Source organism: Notamacropus eugenii, chromosome 1 (genome assembly GCF_028372415.1).
Source record: "Notamacropus eugenii isolate mMacEug1 chromosome 1, mMacEug1.pri_v2, whole genome shotgun sequence".
NCBI classification, from domain to species: Eukaryota; Metazoa; Chordata; class Mammalia; order Diprotodontia; family Macropodidae; genus Notamacropus; species Notamacropus eugenii.
Genome location: NC_092872.1, coordinates 300011284 through 300032581, shown reverse-complemented (window position 1 = coordinate 300032581; position 21298 = coordinate 300011284). Strand labels below are relative to the sequence as shown.

The window sequence follows — 21298 nt, the reverse complement described above, 5'->3', positions numbered from 1 at the left end:
TTTCTTACTTTTCCAGCCCTTTTATGCTTCCATGAACTCAATACTCCAACTCTACTGGCCTGCTTCCAATACCTCAAAATGGAAACTCCATTTCCTGATTTTGTGCCTTATCATTGGCTATCCCTTATGCCTGGAATGCTTTGCCTACTCACCTCTGCTTCTTCTTTTCCCTGAAATTATTTTTAAAAACTCAGATCAAATCCCACTCTTTACAGAAGGAACTTCCTGGTCCTTATAGCATGACATTGAACTTTTAGATTACTTCCATCTACTCTGGCTCTTTATTGTATGTGCCTAATTATTTATAATATATTGTTTCCTATTAGAATATTGATACTATGGGTTTTTCTTAAACCTTTCATTGTAATCCTGGCACTTAGTACAGTGCATAGTTGACCAACTGACTGATTGTATTTGCTCCTTTCAGTTGTGTAGGGAATGCCCAGGGTAGAAATTCCTATAAATACAAATCAAAACTAACCTCTAATGTGTAGTCTTAGAAAATGTCCTGGGAAATTAAGACTTATCTATGACTTATCTATGGTCTATGGTCACACAGGTGATATTTGCCAAAGACAGCATTTGAGGTCAGGAATTATTGAGGCTCATTTTCTACCCACAAAATTATGCAGTTTTTCCAAAGTGGAGTGAAATTAGGTAGTGTTTCGGGAATTCCTTAAGAAATAAAAATGAAGTGATTTTTTTTATTCTTTTCTCTCCAAAGCCCCTGATATTTGTCTAGGAATATACCAATGGCTTGTGGAGGATGTAATCAACTGATCATTTTAATTCAACAAATATTTATTAAGCCTCTACCATGTAAATACACATGCTGGGTGCTATGTTTGCTTCCATCTTGGTTTGTTCTAAGTAATGATTCTAAGAGTGGACCCCACCATAGGTGCACATTAAACAGAGACCTCCAGAAAAAGATCTAGGTATGACTCATTGCCACAATACCAGAGAAGCTACATTTGGTGTGTTTGGCATAATCTGCTATACTGATAAAAAGACACAAGGCCACTGAAATTAGTAACCATGTCTTTGCTTCAAATGGACACAAATATAATCAGTCATGACTGATGAATGACAGCTTCCAGCACATTTCTTGGCAGATGATTGCTGTGACCTGGGGTGGGAGTCAGGTTGAATGGGCAAAACAGTCTGTATAACAAGTATTTTGTGCTTTTGCTGCATACAAGGTTGAAAAAATAAACAAATAGGAAAAACTGATTAGGAATGCATGGAAATATTTGAAAATTATGCATTCTGTGTATATTTAGGCTATCGAAGACTATGTGGGAGAGTTGGCTGAAACATAAGCAGAGTTTGAATGGGAATAATAACTGAAAATCAATGTTGGAGTCTAGGTAAGGGATGTACTATATGGAAATAGGTAGGAGGCACGATGGATTGAACACTAGACCTGGAGTCAGGTAGACCTCAATTCAAATCTGGCTTCAGACACTTACTAGCTGTAAGACCCTGGGCAACTCTCTTAACCTTTGTCTGATTCACATCTACCTCTCAAGGCTATTGAGAATAAAATGAGATAATATTTGTAAAATACTTTGTAAACCTTAAATTCCATATAAATGCAAGTTATTCTTATTATTAAATGGAGCAAAGATAACCTATTTTAACCTAATTAAGTTATTTTTCTACATAGAGTAGATTGTATTCACTTTCTATTTCTATTTATGAGAAACTAGGTAGTACAGTGGATAGAGCACTGAGCTTGGAATCAGGAAGACTCATCTTTGTGAATTCAAATCCAGTCTTAGATACGAACTGCATGACCATGGGCAAGTCACTTAACCCTGCTTAACTCAGTTTCCTCATATGCAAAATAATTCAGAGAAGGAAATGGCTAAAACCTGTTAATATCTTTGCCAAGAAAACCCCAAATGGGGTCATGAAACATCGGACACTTTTTTGGTGGGGGTGTGTGTGTGTGTGTGTGTGTGTGTGTGCGCATGTGTGTCATGCTGGGGATCTTTGGCAAATCAATTCACTTCTCTGGGCCTCTGTTTCCCCATTTGGAAATTGAGAGCACTGAATTAGATAATGACTAAGAGTATGGCTAGCTCTAACATTCGCTAATATTTAGTTCTTCACATTCATCTAGCACTTTTCATCAATCTCAATTAGCTGTCAGCAACTTCCTGCAACACTTTTCTCAATCCTGCCTCCCCTTTCTCTAACTCCATCATCTTTTCCCCCTAGGGAAACTTGTATGTGTAAGCATCAAGGATAAGAAAGGAAGAAAATCTTGAAAGTGGTGCTTTTGTCCTGAAGGTTGGCATCATCACTTTGGCTTTCATCAGTATAGCAGCAAACACCAATCTCAGAGAAGCAAAAACAGATGTGACTCTAGAGTTTTAAGTGTCACTTAGAAGTGAAAGAAGAATCACTTGCTGAACTACAAACTGAAAGCAACCGAATTCAGAAGCCCTAGGATTTTCTATTGAGACAGCTGATTTCTCAGAGTTTTGCTTGGAGTTCCTGGATTCTATTTCTTTTACTTTCTAAACGGACATGGATCCAAAGAGTAGCAAATGATTTCTGTTCTAAAAGAAGGTATCTTTTGCTATGTGCCCTGGAGAGAAGTTGGAGCATAGCTTTTCTCCTCTGACCCCAAGTTCAAGGAACCAGAATTTTGTTTTGTGACTGGTTGTAAACTGCTGTAGGACTAGAAATGGACAAATATATTGAATAGCCCTGCAGACAACTAAAAAAAAACCCAACAACTTCTGAGTCCATCAATTTTAGAAAGTCTATCTATTTTCTCCTTAGTAGCCTAAATTGGGACAGTTTTAGATCTGAAACAAAATTATTTTTTCCATCAATTTCTCTTTTGCTAACTGAGTGGTTACTGAAAGAACACTGGTCATATATTGTCCCAGTTTGTGTTGAAGGTCTGTTTCTGGTTTATTTGTTTTTTAACTACTTTGAGGTGACATGGTCTAGTTGATGACATAAGATATCCTAGGGGTTCACAGTCCTCCCAACCACACCCTAGCAAAGATTTAAAGGGCAATGGATGGAAGAGAAATACCATCAATCTCTTTCATCCAGTCCCAGTACTGTGCAATACTGGGAGAGGGGATACAAAAGGGGCAAGATGGAAGACAGTACAAAATCAGATAACTGGGTCCTCAAAGGGTGGGATCTTAGCCCTGACCTTTCAGAATAGCAGTTTGTGATAGAGCCAGTCCCCTGTATGACACTGTACAGAGATACAGGATGGGGCAGTATCTTTGTCCACTCTGGGCTACCCACCAGTACTTCTATCAGCACAAAATCTAAGTAATGTGTATGCTTCAAGGAATGGGTAAAGAAGGTGATCCTCCAGGGGTTCTGAGGGGAGCTCAATCTCCCACATAGGGTTGGAGCCTACCAGAGATACAGTTAAGGATGGAGCCAACTCCAGGTTGGAGACTACAAGAAAAACGAGACAGAAATGGGGCTGAGGGCAGCACCTATGTCAGGCCACCAGGAGATGGAGGTAGAAGTCACGGATTGTGGCAGAATGAAGTGTCTGGTCTTAGTCTCCACATTCAGAACTATTCAAGATAACAGAGATGATAAAGCCAAAGATAACTTGTTCACTCCATCCAAAAAAGGGAAAGGGAACAGAGACTGGGACAAAGTTCTAATCCAGAAACTGAGGCTGGAGAAGGGAATAAATAGAAGAAAACTCCAAATGCTATGAAGATAATGCTATAGATTGAGAATCCCAAGAGGTAAACTCAGAAGAACAGAATAATTCTACGATAAGTACACTCAGAACATCAGTGAAAACAATGGCTTGGCAATGATGACTCCATTATAAGTATGTCTTGCCTTGAGGAGTAAAATCGGAAGGAGAATAAGTAGTTTAGAATAAAAACTGGAAACCTTTAAAATAATAGACTCCTTGAAAAATAAAATTGAGTAAACAGAAATCTATAATTACAAGAGATAAGAAATATTAAAACAAAGTCAAAAGATCAAAAAATTAGAAATATATAACTACTTCAAAAATGAACTTAGAAAAGAAACTAATGACCCCCTAAAACCATGACCAAGCCGAAAATGTGGATACTATATTTCAACAACTCATAAAACTGCCCAGACTGATTCGAAACAGAGGAAAATGTGAAAAATAGAAAATGATTCCCTAGTGATCTACTAAAGAAAGAAAAATTGATAACACCTAGGAATGTGATAGCTAATTTCTAAAACTTTGAGGTCAAACAAAAATATAATGGCAGAATGCAGTCAGAAATAAAGAGTTCAAGTACCAAGGAAATGTTGTCAGGGCATAATAATAACAACAAGAAACTAGTATTTGTATGGTACTTTAGGTTTGCTAAACACTTTACAAATATTATCTCACTTTATCCTCATATATGCCCCAGGAGGTAAAATTTGAATTCAGGTGTTCCTGACCCCAGGTTCCAACATGTTATCCTTTGTGCCATATAACTGCCATGAAGGAAATAAACTCTTAGAAAATTGTACCTCAAATGTAAAAAGAGAAAGTGAACAATTAAGAACAATTCACCTTACAAAACTGATCTTAATCCTAATGGAAAAAAAATATATACCTTTAATAGATTAGAGGACTTCTCAAACATTCCTGGTGAGAAGACAAGTTGGGTGGAATCCTTAAAATCCATTCACAGAAGATAAGAGAAATCTACAATGTTTAATACATATGATAAATTCAGAGGGGCTAAATGATGATGAAATGTTTCTTATCAGGGACAATGAATAATTGAATTTTCAGAATTCTAGTCTTCAAGGTAAAAAAAAGTAGAAAAAGAATTGCAAGGCATAGGTATGGTTTGTTCTGGTTTCTACATTTTAAAAGAATAAAGAAAAGGGAGGGAAAAGGAATAGGTTAGAGATAAATAAGGAAAGGCAAAGAACTATGTGACTTGATATCTCCCACTTCAATCTGCCTATCTAAAAATGTGAGAGGCTAGCTAGATGACATCTAATGACTTAGATTCAAATGTTTGATTCTATTATAAATTCAAGAATGGTAGACCCCGAGAGTAAGTAAAACCTTGACTTCTTTGAAGATGCTCCTTTTCTAGATAGCTTATTCAGGGGTGAAATGGAGTCACCTAGTACTAGCCTGCCAGAACAATTATTACGTTTTCAGGGAGCATATTTACACCTCAGAAATAAGGGAAGATTTTAAAATAATTTAATTTGTTGATTTATTGTTTTATTTTTTTGTTTTCTTGATTTCTAGACTTGAGAGTATTATGAAAGCAGATTAAACTTAAAAATTTGCCCTGTTTTCTCTAAAAATAAACACCACCTCATCTTTAAACATTTACCAGAATGTCCCTGAACTTATTCCTTTATCCAAATTTTGCTATCTCCTTACATTTATTTCCCTGCCAATCAAATATTTCCCATTAACTATAAGAGTATTGCCACTAGAATCTGAGATATTGTGGTTATCTGCCTCTCACTTCTTTGCCTCTTTTTTCATTTTTAAGCTTTCTAGCTGTTCTTTTTTTAATTTTGATTCTTGTCTGACACTTAATAACATTCCTTGGTTACTTGATTTGTAAGGGGCTTTTAGTTTTTCAGAGTGTTTTTATATTTATTTAATTATTGCAATCTCATGAAACTCTGAAGCAGACAGAACAAGGACTATTATTCCAGGTTGGTGTAGAAGCTGAGACACAAAGCAGCCAAGGACAAGGTCACTTTGGTGGTCAGTCAGAATTCAGACTAAAATTCAGGTATGGCTTCCAGGGGTATGGGCAGAATATGGCCCCATACTCTTTCAAACTGAGTCATGAAAAATGAATGTTGGATGCTGTTATGCAAATAGCTAACCAATGGAAGCAAGTACTGAGAGAAAGTAGGAAAAGAGAAAAACTGAGACCTGTTGAAATTTAAGATATACTGTATTTCTTTACTATCTCTAGTAAGAACACCAAGAGAGATAAGAGGAACTTTAATTATCAAAAACCCTATAAGACCACTTTTTAAGGAAAGTAAATGAATAAGATGAGATTTGGGCTTAGAAGAGGCCACATTTGGAGACCATGGGGGAGCTGGGAGCACAATGTGTCAAAGTCAGAGTGGTACACAGGTCCTGAGGGTGATCAGAAAGATGAAAAGGGCAAGAAAAAGAAATATGAGTCTCCAGTTCATACCCAATGCAGGCCAAAATTGTTAAATTGGAGAGAATTAAAGATTATCTTCTTATGGAAATATCAAGAATAAATGAAAACACTGGAAGAAAAGCAAGAGGAAGAAAAATCAAAGATAGATGACCTGAATGGGACCTTGGAGGAGACCAGTGATGATAATCACAACATGGTGTTGACCAAAGTGGGATCTGCATATTAAGCCAGCATTCTGTCATTTGCAAACAAGAATCTGCTGGAAGAATCATGATGTTCTGTCCTCCTCAACCATTAGGTTAATGGTGTGATAGGAGTTCTGACAGATGATACAGATCCTCTCACTACAATAATGAAACTGAAGAAAGTCTCACAGGAGATATATCCTGATATTAATGGATTGGATAAACGGAGTCAAGAAATTAAGCAATCTGTGGAGCTTCCCCCATCTCATCCTGAGTATGTATTATGAGGAGGTGGGCAGTAAGCCTTCTAAAGGAGTCATTCTCTATGGCCCACCTAGCACAGTTTAAATAAACCTTGCTAGCCAAAGTTGTAGCAAACCAGACTTGAGTTACCTTCCTCAAAATTCTTGGCTCTGAGCTTATACAGAAGGATTTACAAGATGACTCCAAACTTGTTCAAGATTGTTCTGAGCAGCTGAAGAATATATTCCATCAATTGTCTCAATTGCTGATATTGATGTCATTGGAAACAAAAGATGTTCAAATTCAAGAGGAAAAAGAGAAATTCAGTGAACAATGTTGAAATTGTTGAACCAGTTGAATGGGGTTGACTTGATAGAAGAAGGAAAAGTGATTGTGGCTACAAACCAAATAGAAACTTTAGATTCTGAACTGCTCAGACCAGGCATAGTGGCAAGAAGATTGAGTTCCCTCCACCAGATGAAAAGACTAAGAAATTCATCTTTCAGATTCATACAGGCAGAATGATTTTGGCAGATGATGTAATTTTACATGATTTGATTATAGCAAAGATGACTTATCTGGAGCAGACATCAAAGTAATTTGTACAGAAGCTGGTCTGATGGTCCTAAGAAAAAGTCGAATGAAAGTAACAAATGAAGACTTCAAAAAACTTTCTGAAAAACTATACTTTATAAGAAATATGATGGACACAAAGAGATTCTGTCTCTAAATGAACCATGCTGCTTTCATAAGATTTGTTGGGAACTTTCCAGATCCCCTGAAATAATAAAACTCTGGGAGAATGGAAGGGATATACATGTTCCAGGAGGCCTTTATGAGCAAAGTTTTCTTTTTTAAATATATTACTCACATATGATGAGGGGGGTAGCTATTGAACTGTGCTAGTTCTTTTTTTTATTGTGCTATGCTGCATTCCACAATAAACTTTCTCTTTTAAAAAGCAAAGAAGAAGAGGCCACATTTGGTCCTTTGTGTGTAAAGACACGAGAGTTATTGATCAGAGTTATAAGCAATAAGTTGTTCACAGCTTCCAATTTCCTCTTCCAAAACCAATATAGCACAGACACGCAGAGCTCATTCTTTCTACCCTATCTAGGCTTAAAGAAAGATGAGTATATTTCACTTTTATTATTGTGCATGTTTTAGAATTAATTTCTTTGCCTGACCAAGATTTTAGGGAGAGGCATAAAGCTATGGAGTCATTCTTTCTGTATACATCTTCACAAAGAGTATAGACAAAATAACATTTCTCTGACAGAGAATGTTTGCTTCTGAGGACAAAAGCTTTTTAATGACCATTTCTTTCCTTTTCCCTCTCTTCCCTGGCAGAATTGGAGAGTGAGGAAAACCACTGCTGAGGTTAGTATAAAAATGATATTCTTTGTTATTTAAATAACCTTGCAAATATTCAGTCTCATTAGACTATAACTGTGTGAATAAAGAAGATTGATCTTATTTATAATTTAACTCTGGGGTTTGGGGGGCAAGGTTCTGCAAAGACAGGAAGGCAACACCTATTGCTAATATCCCTAATGAAGGTTACAGATTCTACACTTGGAGGAAGTCTAGCTAGAAAACAGCATATAAAAGCAAGGGGAGCACAAACTTCTGGGCTTATGTTTAGGTTGATCAATTATATTGAAGCAGCATAACATTATATTTTGAAAGAAAGGAGAATAAGAGAACCATGTGAAGCCTCTTTGAGGCAGAATCAGTATAGTCCTTCTTTCCTGGTTGGCTTTTCCTGAATTGTGTGTTTCCCTGGAGAAATCTTGTTTGTTGGTATTTGATGTAAACTTAGGTGCACACACATACTTGTGTGCACGTACACAGGCACAAACAACATAAAGTAAGTGACAACTGTATTCTTGACCAGACCATTTGAGACCTTCATAGATTTTCACGTTAGTGTCAGGGGATCTGGGACCCTTGAAGTTAGAAACTGAGGGACCCTGGCACTGAGAGAGGTTAGTCTCATTTCAGAAAAATGTCTAGGAAAGTAAAAATATTTCCATGTTCATGGTTATTTGGTTTTAATAACTTGACCCTAAAAATGACTGGAAGAAAATCTGTTATTAGGTCTCATGTATTCTAAATTTTGGATATTATATGCAGGAACTTTTGCAACGGGGGATGTTGCCCTTGGCATATCATCTCTACATACATGAGTTTTAATGCAGGAATTTCTATTCAAAAAGAATTTGTCAGGTGTGGCCATTGAAAATCATCTCCAGGAAAATAGTAACGGTCAAAATTAGTTATAAACAAGTATATAGTTATTCTTTGATAGAGATTTAGTGTTAAGTGGGAGAGACAAAAGAAGACATGTAAAATAACTTAACAAATAATACAAGTATAATAAATATAAATAAATAAATTTAAAGTGAATAAATCCAAACACATATAAAGTAGTTAAATATATGGTAGTTTGTGAGGAAAGGTACTAGAGGCTGAGAGAACGCTGAAAACGCGTCATGCAGAAGATGGCATCTGAGCCATATCTTAAAGAGAGGAGCTCTGAGGAGGAAGCAAGGAGATAGTGCATTTCAGGCACAGGAAGTAGCCAGTGCAAGGATACAGAGTCTGAAGACAGAGACTCCTGTGTGAGGAACAGAGAGGCCAGTTAGGCTAGATTACAGAGTATGATGTGATCACAAAGAGTGATGCCCCAGTAAACTTGCAAAGATAGATTGGGGCCATGTTGTACAGGGCTTTAAAAACTCAGCAGAGGAGTATATATTTTCTCTGTGAAGAATAGAAAGCTATTGGGGTTTACTGAATAGGGGATGACATGGTCAGATCTGTTTAAGGAAAATCATATTGGCAGCCATGTGAAGGATAGACTGGAGAGGTGAGAAACTGGAGTTGGGGATCAGTTAGAAGACATTGTAGTAATTCAGGTGAGAAGTAAACTGAGTAAACTAAAGTAGTAGCTTTTTGCTTGGGGGAGAAGGGGTTGGTGTTAGAAGAATAAATTGCAGATTTGCCAATTGATTGAATATGTAGGATGATGGAAAATGAGAAGGTGAGGGTAATGCTGAGGTAATGAATTTGGGAGGCTGAAAGAATGGTGGTTCCTTTGACAGAAACAGAGAAATCTGGAAGGATGGAGGGGTGGAGGGTGGTGATGATAATGAGGTCAGGCTTGGACATGTCTCTAAGATATCATTTGAACTGTCAATAAGCAACTGGTAGTATGAGACTAAAGTTCAGGGGAGAGTCTGGTTCTGAATACACACACATATACACGCATATACATAAATATATATAGACATATACATGTACATTTATAAATATTCATATTTATACATATATACCTACACATAAGTATACATCTTTGAGTTAAATGCATAGAGATGATAGTTAATGCTGATGAGGTTACTATGAAACTGAATGTAGAGAAGAGGGTATATAGGACAGATCCTCAAGGAACTTTCAGCTAGGGCCTATGATGATGTATGATCAAAGGAGATTGGGAAGGAAGGGTCAGACAAAGAGAGAGAGAGTAATGCCATAAAAATAATGCCATAAAAAACCCAGAGAGGAGCAAATGTCCAGGAAGAGATGTTAACAGTATCAAATACAGCTAACTGGTCAAGAAGACTGAACAAAAAACCACCAGAATTAAAAATCAAATCACAATTAGCAACTGGAAATAGCGGTTTCAGCTGAATGAGAAGATCAGAAACCAGACTGCCTGAGGTCCAGAAGTGAGTGAGAAGAGAGGAAGTAGAGGAAGTGAATGTAGATAATCTTTTCAAGGACTTTGCTTGAAAAAAGGAGGATGCTACAGGACAATTGTTTGAGGATTGAGGTGAAGGATTTTTAAGGATAGCGCCGACTTGAGCCTGTTTAAAGGCAGTAGGGAAGAAACCAGTAAGTAAAGGTTGATAATTTGTCAAAGGGGATGATTAAAGATTCAATCTGCTGCAGAAGATGGGAGAGAATTGGATCAAGGGCACTTGTGGACAGGAGTGGCTTCGATGAGGACAAAGTCCACTTTGTCAAAGATGTGGAGAAAGGAAGAGGGAGGTGGAGATGATATTAAGTAACTTTAAGATGAAGAGAGAAGAAGAGGAAGCTTAACTAGAATGGCCTCAATTTTCTGAGTAAGGTAAAAGGCAAGTCTTAGCAAAAAGAAGTGACAAGGATAGGTATGGTGGACTTCAGCAAGGAAGAGAAAGTGTGGGATATCTTTTGTGGAGAGTAAGACAGGGAATCAATCAGGGAGGAACGAAAAGAATGTCTTGCTGAAGTTTTCCCACCCCAGCCTTTCCAGGGCCAACCTCACCACCACCACCCCCCCCCCCCCATAGAGCCTGAGTGTTCTTACCTAGTTGTTTTCCATCTCTTTTTTTGACCCCTTTGTCCCAATTAATATCTGGACAGACCTAGTTTCTCATATTGTTTTATTTTAAAGGATCAACCCCTTTGCAAAAATGGTATTTTCAACTGATAAGTAAGCAGTATTTATCTATATAGCTTTCTGGATAGTTTTGAGATTTGACTTCTCTGTAAACATTCGTTCTCATCGTTAATATCTACTACTTATCAATTGCCTCTGTTCAACTTCTAACTGATAAGCCACAAATTCTTGATTCCATCTCACTATTAAAATTTGTGATGCACCTAATGTAGTCTAAGGTCTAATCCTAAAGCAATAGTCTTGTGTTCTTGTGAACTTTTTTCTGTGTTTCTTACGTGAAAATTCCGCTTTCCAACTCTTGGGAAAGTTATTGGGAGCTCACTTGGAAATTTTGAGCTCTTTAGAACAATCTCATTACTACTTTTTTGCCCCTCTGATTAGAGGGAGCAGTCATCAATTTCAAAACACACCACCCATTTCCTGCCTCACTACTTTACTTGGGGACTTTTTTGACTTCTCCACCAGGTTGTTGTTGTTCAGTTGTGCCCGACTCTTTATGAGCCCTTTGGAGTTTTTTTGGGCAAAGATATAGAAATGGTTTGACATTTTCTTCTCCAGATCATTTTACAGATGAAGAGACTGAGGCAAACAGGGTTAAATGATTTGCCCAGGGTCACACAGCTAGAAAGTGTCTGAGGCCAGATTTGAATGCAGGTCTTCCTGACTTCTGACCCAGCACTCTATCCACTACACCACCTACCTGTCGCAGTCAAGAAAATTTATAATATTAAATGGGACTTTCTGCCAAGATGGACACCTAAAAGAGAGATAGACTTTCCAACTGCCTCACACCCACTCCAGCAAAAACTTGAACTTCATACCAGACCAAATATTGATGAAGAAATCCAATAAGAGACAATAATAAGTATCCTCTTCCATGCTGGAACTGTGTAAGTCAGCCAGAAGTCTAATGGTGATAGGAGGTGGGACACCTAACACAAGGCAAGCAGGAGAAGGGATGAGAAATGTTTAGCCTATAAGGATCTATGTTCAGAGGCAGAAAGAGAAGAAAGTTCCCCTTAGAAAGCCCAAGAGTGGTCAAAAGAACACATAGTATGGACCTTTGAAGTGCTAGGGATAGTCAGCTGACAACCAGCAACCCAGAGTGCCATAATTCTTACATTTCAACACTTTTTAACAAGAGATTCAAAATGAAATAAAAGCTCTGGACGAAAGAATTGAAAGGAGAATAAGTAGTTTAGAAGAGAAAGTATCTTCATTAGACAGCAAGAAATATTAAAATATAATCATAAAAATTGGGGGAAAATGAAAGATAGCAATTATGTAAAAAGTTACAAAGCAATTGTAATACTTTTAAAAAATGCTCTGAAGAATTAGGAGAACATGGAATAGTTTACTTGTCAGATATACGGATGAAGGAAGAATTGAGGACCCAAATAGGATATAGAGGACATTATGAAATGTAAAATGGATAATTTTCATTATATGAAATTAAAAAATTTTGCACAATCAAAACCAATGCACCCAAAATTAGAAGGAAAGCAGAAAACTGGGGTAATTTTTTATAACAAATATCTCTGATAAAAGCCTCATTTCTCAAATGTATAGACAACTGAGTCAAATTTATAAGAATGACTTGCAAGTTATTTCCCAATTGATAAATGGTCAATGGATATGAACACACAATTTTCAGACAAGGAATTAAGACTATCTAAAGTCATTTAAAAATACTCTAAATCACTATTGATTAGAGAAATGTGAATTAAAATAATTCTGAAGTGCTACCATTATCCATCAGATTGGCTAATATGACAGAAAAGAACAATGATAAATGTCGGAGGGGATGTGGAAAAACTGGAACACTGAGGCACTGTTGGTGGATTTATGAACTGATCCAACCATCCTGGAGAGCAATTTGGAGATATTCAGCAACACTACTACTAGGTTTGTATCACAAGGAGATTTTTAAAAAAGGAAAATAACCTAAAAAATATTTATAGCAGTTCTTTATCTGGTGGCTAAGAACCGGAAATTGAGGGAACTGCCATCAATTGAGGAATAGCTGAACAAATTGTGGTATATGATTATGATGGAATACTGTTGTGCTCTAAGAAATGATGAGCAAGGTGCAAGTCTAGGAGCAGCCACCTCGCATCTAACTCAGAACTTTTGCAGCCTGATCCCCAGGCTATCCCCGCAGTTATTCTCCGAAATGGCATCAGCTCTCAAGGATCAGCTTATCTTAAATGCGCTAAAGGAAGACCAGGTTCCCTAGAACAAGATCACTGTTGTTGGATTTGGTGCAGTTGGCATGGAACGTGCCATTAGTATCTTAACAAAGGAATTGGCTGATGAACTTGCTGTAGCTGATGTAACAGAAGGCAAACTAAAGGGAGAGATGATGGATATCCAGCATGGCAGCCTTTTCCTCAAAATGCCAAAGATTGTTTCTGGCAAAGACTACAGTGTGACTGCAAACTCAACAGGAGGGAGAAAGTCATCTTAATTTGGTCCAGTGTAATGTGAATATCTTTAAATTCATCATTCCCAATATTGTTAAATACAGCCCTAATTGAAAACTGCTTATTGTTTCCAATCCAGTAGATATTTTGACATATGTGGCCTGGAAGCTAAGTGGAAGTGGTTGCAATCTGGATTCTGCCATTTTCCGTTACCTAACGGGGGAGAAACTTGGTGTCCATTTTTCCAGTTTTCATGTATGGGTCCTTGGGGAACATGGAAACTCCAGTGCTCCTGTGTGGAGTGGTGTGAATCTTGCTGATGTGTCTTCAAAGAACCTTCATCCTTTGGGAACTGATGCTGATGCAGAGAATTGGAAAGATGTTCATAAACAGGTGGTTGAAAGTGTTTATGAGGTAATCAAACTGAAGGGCTACACTTCCTGGGCCATTGGCTTGTTTGTGGCAGATCTGGAAGAAAGCATTATGAAGAATCTTAGGAGAGTGCATCTAATTTCCACCATGATTAAGGGCCTATATGGCATTGATGAGGATGTCTTCCTTAGTGTCCCATGTGTCTTGGGGCAGAATGGCATTTCAGATGTGGTGAAGGTCAGCCTGAATCCAGAGGAGGAGAGCTGTTTAAAGAAGAGCACAGATGCTCTTTGGGGAATCCAGAAGGAGCTGCATTTTTAAAACCTTTGAATGTGCTGCCATAAAGAGAACATGACAGGGGTTGAGGGGTTATGTATGATCTGCTTTTCAAATAGACCAAGTCCTTCCTCTGATTAGTGACTAAACACCAGAAATGTAAAACCTGTGAACATACTCTAGTTTCTTCCGAAAGTTAGAAATGGGAAATAGAACCCTGTTGTAGTTAGCATATGATGCTGGATATGACTTGTATAGTCTCAGTGGTTGATGTTAAGCACAGTCAGTGCCCCACAGGTATAGAAACTACCTGCTTTGTATGTAGGTGCTACAGGTTCCCTTAGGTCCTGAAGACAACACTCCTGGATACAAAACACCAGAGTAGTAATTCTTTATTGATACATTGATTACCTTTGTGCTCCCCTCCATTAGGGCACTACAGCATGGTCCCCATGTGTTCTAGAGGACCTGATTTTGTCTGCTTGGTGTTCAAAGGTCACACAAGTTAGCAGATTAATGTAAAACTACTTCTTACTGAATTATTGATGAACAAGATAACCTGCTTGTAGAACAGCCCAAGAGACTATCAGGAACCCCATAAAGACAACTAATTGCAATCTCACTTAATGCCCATGCAGAGTTAATTGCACTCTTTATGAGTAGTAAATGAGGTAAATCAAGATGACTGGTGAAGGCCTGGGGTGCAGTGGATGATGTTGGCATCTTCAATGTCGGGCCAAGCTCTAAGTGCTGCACAACACCTGCTTCAGACACCTTCATGGTTACTGGAGCAAACTGTTCTCATTGGCTCATTCCACCAGGGGAAATCTTTAAGTGCTTTGGGTAGACATCCCCTTAACTCACTGATAGGTTGGGGGCCTATAGGTTACCTTCAGTCTCGTTTGTCCCTTCTGCCAAGATGGTTTTACTGGCGTGTGGCCACTGTGCATGCTACAGCTGCTTGGAGTTACAGATGAGAGCTGAATATCTAGTGGATACCAGAGGTACATAAACAGCCCTGAGAAAGATGCAGCAAGCTCTTTCGCAAGAGGTGCTAGTCTTCTATGAAGATTCATTTTCCTGAATTCAAATCTGGACTCAGATTCTTACTAGCTGTGTGACCCTGGGCGAGTCACTTAACCCTGTTTGCCTCAGTTTCCTCATCTATAAAATGAGCTGGAGAAAGAAATGGCAAGCTACTTCAGTATCCATGTAAAGAAAACCCCAAGTGGGGTCACGAAGAGTCAGACACAACTGAAACAACTGAACAAAAACAACAAATTGTTGTATATGTTAATGACTGTGTGTTCTGAGTTATACTTCTGTTTCATTATTTTGCCATTTTTTGTTGTTTTGTGACAATGTTATTTATTTCTGCTAGCTATACAGATATGTTGTTTGTGGTTTATTTGCATATATACCAATGCTTATTATTTTATATTTACATAAGTCTATTACTATTGTTGCTAGGGGTTTTTTTATTGCTGTTTATGCTTATTTCTTTGAGTGACATGCATATGGTAGTGTGAAGTATACTTGAAAAAAGTCTTGCATGTAATTTAGACATTTAATTACTGAAGCAACATGTCCTGAGATGCTCAGCATTATGCAATGCCCACTGCATGTAATGCTACTATATCTTTGATGTAAATGGTACCATGAGATGATTACTTGGATTTTGGAATAATCACCTCATTATTTTAAGTGTTAATGTTATTTTGATAATGGTGATATATATTGACAAATGTCAAGTATACCTCAGTTGATTTTGTAAGGGACTGCAAAATTTCTGGCTCTGGAAAGGAATATAACCTGGCCTTGTCTCACATCATTGCAGTGGAGAAATGGTGATTTAGGCACTTGTGTTAGGCATTTTTTGGTCTTCAACATCTGGGAAGAAGTCAAGGGGGCAGCTGTACAATAGGCACTAAGTGGGTAAACAGGTGTCAGAATGGGGCATCCCCAGGACTCCGTTCTGTATCATTGGAATCATTCTAATATGCATCTAATACCTAGATTTGTTTCAACTCCATAAAATAAGATGCCTCTCTCAGAATAAATTTATCACTTCTAAACTTACCACCATGCTGCTAACTCAAGCCTTGATTTATTCTAACTCCCTCAGCTTCATTTCCTCTCTGTTTGAAAGCCTGGAGGATGGAGTATTAAACATCTCCCAATGCCTTCCTTTTTAGAGGTCTGAAATTGGACTGTCAGATCACTCCACCTTGCATCTGCTGCCCTGCCTGTTTTCAACACCATGTAACAAGATGCCCCCACTCTGATTGTACCTCCTGATGTCCTATCTCTTCCCCACCCAACTTACTTTCTTGCCTCCTTTTATGCATTGTATCTCCTTTTAGATTGTAAAAAAAATTTTATTAATTATATCTCCAGCACTTAGCACAATGTCTGGCATGTTGTAGGTACTTAATAAATGTTTATTGAATTGGATTTGATTGGCTACTGTACTAAAACTGAGGAGTGTTCATAAAGCTCTAAACCTCCAAAGTGATCTTTTTTGTTTGTTTTTTTTTTTTGCTTTTCTGCCTAACATATAGCACAGGAATGCTATAAGCTGCTGGGCTGACATATGGCCCAGGAATATGGTGCTTTGTTCTTTGCTCTTTGTATTTGCTCTTTCCCGGTTTTAGATGAAAATATGCTGGAGATAGTTACAACCTTGAGAGTTTTTAAAGATTAGAATGATGAGTCACCTGAGGTCCAAGATCTCGAGTTCATTCCAGAATTTATGGTCAGGCAAACCTGGTTTGACAGTACAGCTCAGCAGTTGATTGTCCTCCAAAGTTAAGATATCAGGTGCTGGAAGCAATTCAGCAACTCTATCCATTGGCTATGCTGAATTTAAAAGTACTTGATAGGGCAAATGCTTTGTAGAAACTCTTTTAAGTTTGATTCGAATCTTTCTAGGGACTGAGGGGATACAGGGAAGAATGTGTTCCCAGGTGTTGGAGGAAATATCTTGTAACTTCTGTTCTTATTATATGTTAACAATAGCTTTCCCTTTGTAAAAGCTAATTTAAGTTAAGTGGTTAAATGACAGGAGCCAATAAACACTAGTTACCATGAACTCGAACTGATAGCATTAGAGAAGTTGTCCCCAACCCCTCACAGGTACCCTTAGAACTTTGAAGGGGAAAAGTAGTCTTGCCATAGGGGACCTGGCACACTCAAAACTTATATACACTAGAATTATTTCCTTTTGACTCGGTGATAAGAAGGGAAACTGAGAAAAAGTATATGTTATAAGTAGACTAGAAAACCACTGTTTTTTAGCCTGAAGGCTCCTTGAGGTGGCATGATCACCACGGCCACCTAGGGGCATGATCTATTGTTAGAGTTACAGGGATGTCGCTGCACATGCACCAGCTTTAGTGAGGTCCTAGCTGGCAAGCAATCACTAGTATCTGGAGGTGGAGGGCTGCTGGCTTGGCTCATATACTCTCCCTAGAGGTTAGAAAAAAAAACTTCTTAATTATTATCTTCCTCCCCTTTTTTTCTTTTATCACTCCTGGAATTTCATTGGTACAAGGAACTCTGAGTAAAGAAATGTCTTCTAATGAAGATTGGCAATGTCTCCATAATTAATAATAATTCCCCTGGGTAGTAAGATATTCAGTGACTTGCCATGGTCACACAGTCAGTGCCTATCAGAAGTGTGACCTGAACACAGATCTTCCTGGCTTCAAGGCTTGCTCTAATCATACTGTCTCTCACCATCATGCTTTATAAAAAGTGCCATTTGTATTAATATATCAGTTCTCAAACAGTCTTGTACATATGGCACTTCATTCCCTTTTCTGTAGTTTTCTGGTTTCCTTCTCTTTTTTCCTATTTCTCCCTTTTACATACTGCTGAATGTAATCATGTGAGTTTTAAATTGCTTTTAAAAGTTGAAGGTGCTCTACTAAAAGCCAGCTATTTCATAAGCTGTGTCAGCTAAAGGTCTCCCCACCAGTTAGCCAGAAGTTTTTGCTGTCATATCTGTCCAGGAAATTTAAGCAGAAACTGTAATTAGATGTAAGTGGTCCTATTCCCACAGAAATGAATGGCAGTATCTAGGGAGAGACAACTGTTCCAGAAGCTTTTGGCTACCAATGCTCTACAAGTTAGCAGGATGGAAGAAGGGCCCAGATCCAGACTTCTGTCGGCCTAATTTTATATCTGTGGAAGCACAACACAAAATCCAGTACTTTGAATGCCTTGCTGTGATGGTTACCAAGCCAAGTGCATTCCAGACTTTTATGCTGGTGGCCTCTCCTGGGAAGGACATACTTACTTGTACATCTCTCTGTGTTCTTTTCTCTCCCCAAATCATCTGTTGTAGATACAAAAATATAGACCTGAGGATTTGAAAAATATCTGGGATCTTTCCCTAAAAAAAGGAAAAAAGTCATACATATAATTCATTATTTTAGCTAAAAGATAGTTTAGCTGAAAAAAAGGGGGAGGCAAAAAGTTCTTATTGTTGTTTCAGCACTATCTTCTGTAGAAGTAATGTGTCTTCCTTTACCATCTATTGTAATTATAGTTTCATCATGACATTTTGCTAAGCCAGGAAAACGAGCATGTATTGAATATTGAGAAGCAGTATGGCACAACAGACAGGGCACTGAGCTTGATTGAGGTCAAGCAAACATGGATTCAAATCCTACTCTATATTAGTTGTGCAACCCTGGAGAAGTCACCTAATCTCTCATCCAATTGCCTCATCTATAAAATAAGGGTACTGAACTTAATAATTCCCAAGATTTCTTCTAGCTATAAATTTATGACCCTAGAATCTTATGCCTAACATTGAACTAAGTCCTTGGCATAGATGGGATGGTGGAGGGAGATGCAAAGAGGTATACAGTGTGGTCCTTGTCACTGAGGAGCTCACAATCTGATCAGGGAGATAAAAGATAATCTGTCTGGGCTTTTGATGTGTAAGGAAATAAATAATCAAATGCTAAGGGACATTTTAAAGACAGTAAATGTGATAGATCAGACAAAGGAGAAACTGACCAGTTATTGGAGTTGGAACTTAAGGGTAGAAGAACAGGAGCAAGAGGTACAAGATGCAAAGAAGCCAATTTAGGCTCTCCAACAAAACTTCTCAGCAATTAGATAACACATTAAAGTAGCATGTACTGCTTCATGATATGGTAGGTTTTCTCCTCATTGGAGGCCTTCAAATAAAAGCTGCAGGACTTTTGTTGGATATAACAAGATCACAAATTTCAGGCTTTAAGGACCCTTGGGGGTCATCTACTCCAATCCCCCTCATTTTACAAATGAGGAAACTGAGGCCTCCAGAGTTATGTGGCTCCGTAGGGAGCAACAAACCAGGATTTGAACACTGGGTCCTTTGACTTCAAATCCTGCATCCTTTCTGCTGTTATCATGCTACTTTCTGTATTTCATAAGTGGAAATTCTTTTTTTAGCTATGAACTGGATTAGAACAGGGATCAGCAAACTGTGGTCTGTAGTCCAAATCCAGCCTATGGCCTGCTTTTGTGTGGTTCATGAGTTAAAAGCTAATTTTTTTAAAGCATTTTTAACTCCCAGGCTGTACAAAAAAGGAGGTGAACTAGATTTGGCCCACAGACCATAGTTTGCCAGCTCCTGAATTGGATTGCCATGGAAGTCCTTTATAACTCTCAAATTCTGCAGTTCTGTGAGTCAGGGCCCAAAGGATGCCTGGGACTGGGACAATTGGAGGGAAGAGGGGAGAATATTCTTGGCATAGCAGACGTTATTTCTGAAATGATGTTATAGTGCCAAAGTGCTTTGGATCACTGGCCATGTGAGGCTGTTACAGAAAACAAAATATTTGGTCACAGGTTGGTCTACTCAGGCGTGATCTCAACGCGCTGTGAATAATGATGTCTTTCAATATGAAGTAGAAACTGAGCTCCTTGAAGGCAGCAACTGTTTCATCTTTGTTTTTTATAGCACAATGCCTGACACATAATAGACCCAATATATTATGAATGAATGAATGAATGAATGAATGAATGAATGAATGAATGAATGAATGGACAGGAGTTAAGAGACCAGCAGTGATGACAAACCAGGACATTGGGTTTGGAGGGGAAGAACTAGGTTGACAGTTTCTGGCAACTATTAGTGACAGAAACAGAGAAGTTTCATTTTGCTATTGCTCTTGGTCTACAAAAATTAGATTGGTGATTCCTTACATTTTATAGGTTCAAGGTCTTCCTATAATTTCACCAAAAGAGATGTTGTGGTATTATCATTAGTATTTGTGGCTTCATTCACTTCTCAGTTTTCACTTAAAAAAAATGTAGACCTTCTACTACATCATTCTTTCTCTGTATCTCTGCCTCTCTCTCTCTTTATCTCTGTCTGCGTCTCTCTGTCTGATTGTCTCAGATAGGTAGATAGATAGATAGATAGATAGATAGATAGATAGATAGATAGACAGACAGATAGATGATAGATAGATAGATAGATAGATAGATAGATAGATAGATAGATAGATAGATAGATGGATGGATGGATGGATGGATGGATGGATGGACAGTCAGACAGACAGACAGATAGATAGATAGATAGATAGATAGATAGATAGATAGATAGATAGATAGATAGATAGATAGATAGATAGATAGACAGACAGACAGACAGCTAGGTAGCACAGTATATAGAGCTCTGAACCTGGACCTGAATTCAAATCTGGCCTCAGATACTTACTAGCTGTGTGATCCTGGGCAAGTCATTTGATCCTTTTGGCCTCACTTTCATCATCTGTAAAATGAACTGGAGTAGAAAAATGGCATATCGCTTCAGTACCTTTGTCAAGAAAATCCCAAATGGGGTCACAAAAGTTGGACATGACTGAAATGACTGAACAACAAATACATGTAGATACAGGTAGACAGATAGGTAGATAGAGAGAGAGAGGGAGAGAGAGAGAAATAGCCAAATTAATCAAGTAAATTTAGCCCAGGAAAAAAATATCTTTAGTCCTAACTTATTCATCCATGTGGTTGTTGTAGTTACTGTGTTCCTCTTTCATTGCCAAAGAAGACCATGCCATCAGAGAAATGATGACATGACTTGCACTTGACTTTGTTTTGAGTGAGGGAGGGCTGTGCAAGGTCACGAGCCTCACTTTCTCCTCCTGAGCCATCTGGATTCAGTGAACAGATATTCATCAGGATGACTGGAGATGACCCAGGATG

The 21298-nt window shown here is 38.1% G+C and overlaps 2 pseudogenes; both read left to right on the top strand.

Annotated features, from left to right (window-relative positions):
* Window positions 1-6079: 6079 nt before the first annotated feature.
* On the top strand, window positions 6080-7316 carry LOC140525336 (26S proteasome regulatory subunit 4 pseudogene; annotated as a pseudogene).
* A 5872-nt stretch (window positions 7317-13188) lies between these two features.
* On the top strand, window positions 13189-14131 carry LOC140517204 (L-lactate dehydrogenase A chain pseudogene; annotated as a pseudogene).
* The last annotated feature ends 7167 nt before the right edge of the window (window positions 14132-21298 follow it).